The sequence below is a fragment of the Ammodytes marinus genome, assembly GCF_949987685.1.
Source record: "Ammodytes marinus genome assembly, chromosome: 5".
NCBI classification, from domain to species: Eukaryota; Metazoa; Chordata; class Actinopteri; order Uranoscopiformes; family Ammodytidae; genus Ammodytes; species Ammodytes marinus.
The window spans coordinates 172,720-176,000 of record NC_137234.1 but is presented as its reverse complement, the minus strand read 5'-3'; the positions used below and the strand labels follow the sequence as shown (position 1 = coordinate 176,000).

Genomic DNA, 3,281 nt, shown 5'->3' with positions numbered 1-3,281 from the left:
TTATGTTTGAATGAAGAGACACAGAGACACTGCAGCGCTGAAGACGCCCGCCGCCATGTTGGAAATGTCTTTTTGATTTTGTCAAAGTATTATCGCCTGGAGGACGAGCCTGTTTCTATTGAACATGTTATTAAATTATTTTCTATGAATCCAGAAGCTTCCAGACTCTTTATTCTGTCAAGGTGGTTCATTGGTCATGTTTAGAACATCACAGACACGCACACACACACACACAGAGGGACACACACACACACACACACACACACACACACACACACACACACACACACACACACACACATAGAGGGACACACACACACACACACACACACACACACACATACACATAGAGGGGACACACAGACAGACACCAACAAGGTTCAAGATGGTTTATTTGTCATATTTCCAACATCACAGACACGCACACACATACACACAAAGGACACGCACACACACATAGAGGACACACACATACACACAGAGGGGACTCGCACAGACACACACACACACATATAGGACAAACACATAGAGGGGACTCGCACAGACACACACAGACACAGACACCAACAAGGTTGAAGATGGTTTATTTGTCATATTGACGTCATGGTTAAATGAAATGTTCTTCTAGTGTTTTCTTTCCAAAGCTCTCACACACACACAGAGGAACACACACAGACACACACACACAGAGGAACACACACACACTCACACACAGAGGAACACACACACACACACACACACACAGAGGAACACACACACACACACACACACACAGAGGAACACTTAAAAAAAATGTTAAAAAGTGTTTGAACCCTGAAGTGCTTCAGAGAATCAAGTGAAGGAAGAAACCTCAGAGCTTAAAAAACATTAAAGGAATACTTCACCCATACTGAACCAGCGTTCTAACATTATAAAATCACTGTTATAATATAATGAATGAGGTTTTTCTTCCCTCAGTCTTCCCTTGGCCCAGCTGTCCTGTTAATCCTAACCCTTACTGTGATGTCACAAGAAGGAAAATGTAGTGTTAGACAGTGAGACCATAAAACACTCTTTCTGCCTTTTCTCAGGCTAGGATGATCCGATTTCAATTTTTATTGAAATCGGTTTCAATAAAAATTAATTTTTATTTATACTACATAGGATCTCAGAGTTCAATACACCTTCATATTCCCACCGGTGAAGAAGGGCTTTAAATATATTAGAAATGTGTTAAATATAAACATTTAATATTAAAAGAAATGTAAACGAACACTATACGATATATAAAAGCTCTGAACTAGGACAACAATGAGAAGTTATCTGTAGGGTTAAAATAATGCAGATAAACAGATAAATAATGTGTTGACTGTGAGATGGTGAGCAGGGAGTCTGTAGGTTCAGAGAGACTCAGATGAATGGTAGATCATTACTGGACGATCTCAATGGATTTATTAATGTAACAGTCTAATAAACAAAGCACATTGGGTTTGTGAAGGCTCTACCTGATAAAATGGGGTGTCAGTGTGTGTGACTATGTATGTGTGTTTTGTGTGTGTGTGTGTATGTGTGTGTGTGTCTGTCCGTGTGTGTCTGTCAATGTGTGTCACTATGTATGCGTGCTTGTGTATGTGTCAATGTGTGAGTGTCTATAATAGAATGAAACCCAGTAAAGTGTGTTAAGCTGTTTGCTGTGTGACTCGGTGCTGCCATCGTGTGGTGGTCTGACTGAACTACAGAGAGTTAAAGGATCAATCCACTTTATTATGGTTTCACTGTTAGGAGCATAAATAACATGTAATGATGTGAAGGCTGAATATAATGTTTTAAATCAATTCTAAAATGCACACAGAGGCATTTAGCACAGCAGCTAATGTGCTGTCATTCACTCATGAATTTTCACACACAAAGAAACATGTGTTCTGGTTTGTTGACCCTCAAACCAACATTGTTCTCCAGACCCTTACCTTCAATTAACAAGAGAAAACTAAACGTTACCATCATCTTCTCTGCAGCAGCGTCTGTCTGTTTTGTCTCAACTCTTTGTAGAGTTCTGTGTGTTTTAAACAAACAGTGTAGTGAGTGTGTGTCTTTCTGTTAGTGTGTGTGTGTGTGTGTGTTTCTGTTAGTGTGTGTGTGTGTGTGTGTGTGTGTGTTTCTGTTAGTGTGTGTGTGTGTGTGTTTCTGTTAGTGTGTGTGTGTGTGTTTCTGTTAGTGTGTGTGTGTGTGTTTCTGTTAGTGTGTGTGTGTGTGTTTCTGTTAGTGTGTGTGTGTGTGTGTGTGTCTTTCTGTTAGTGTGTGTGTGTGTGTGTGTCTTTCTGTTAGTGTGTGTGTGTGTGTATTTCTGTTAGTGTGTGTGTGTGTGTATTTCTCTACATGAACTGACAACATGGTGAAGGCTGGTGAAAACGTAAGACTTTTTGCAATTTTTGCGATAAATCAAAAACTATTTAAACTAGAGTAACCAATTTGTTATATTATAAACTTCAATCTGTTAGCTGCTGAAACAATGTATTTAAGTGGTTTTATGAAATGTGTAAAGGTTGCAAAATTAATTATAAAACAGACTCTCTACTGTTACAACTGTCCCAGTATACAGGGACAGTTGTAACATGTCTAAAATATTCAGAATGAATCAATCATATACTCAAAATGAAATATATTATTGATCAGTCTTATTATTGTGACTATTCATTTCTTGTTTTTAAGTAATCATTACCTTTTTTCATACTGCATGACAAAAAAGAAGCCATCAGATTACAATGTAAGAAATGTTTTAATGAGTATAGATCATACATCCTCAAACATGAGATCAAGGCCACGACTCACTACCTCAAACAGGTATATGATGAACTTATTTAATTCTGTGTGTTAAAGGTGCAGTGTGTAATATGACATCATCAAGAAAGTTCCAGATTGCAACGCTCCCTGGGTAACCCCAACCCTTTAGAATAATAACAGAAGCTACAGTGGCCTTCAAGGACAAGAACAATTCTAAATTTTAAACAATGCACCTGATGACATTCCAACTATGACACTTTCAAGATGGCGGCACTAGGCCTTGGTCCAAAATATGCAGAAATATGGACATATATGAGACCCTTTCTAAGGGGAAAAAAAATTATTAAAAACATTTTTTTCAGCTATTATGCACTAAATTAAATGTACTTATGGATATTATAATTACTTTCTACAAAATCTGCCAGGAAATAAAACACAAAATTCTACACACTGCAGGTTTAATTGTAACAGGGTGTTACAACTGTCCCAGTATCACCAACCATGTTTTCATCTCATGTGAG

General features: G+C 37.9%; 1 protein-coding gene across 1 annotated transcript in view; it reads left to right on the top strand.

Moving 5' to 3' along the window:
- Positions 1–143, top strand: part of zfc3h1 (zinc finger C3H1-type containing) — a 41,408-nt gene extending 41,265 nt beyond the window's left edge. The window contains 1 exon segment of the mRNA XM_080028434.1: positions 1–143. This exon segment is cut by the window's left edge and continues 870 nt beyond it. The gene's annotated coding sequence lies outside the window, so the exon portion shown is untranslated.
- Positions 144–3,281: the final 3,138 nt, after the last annotated feature.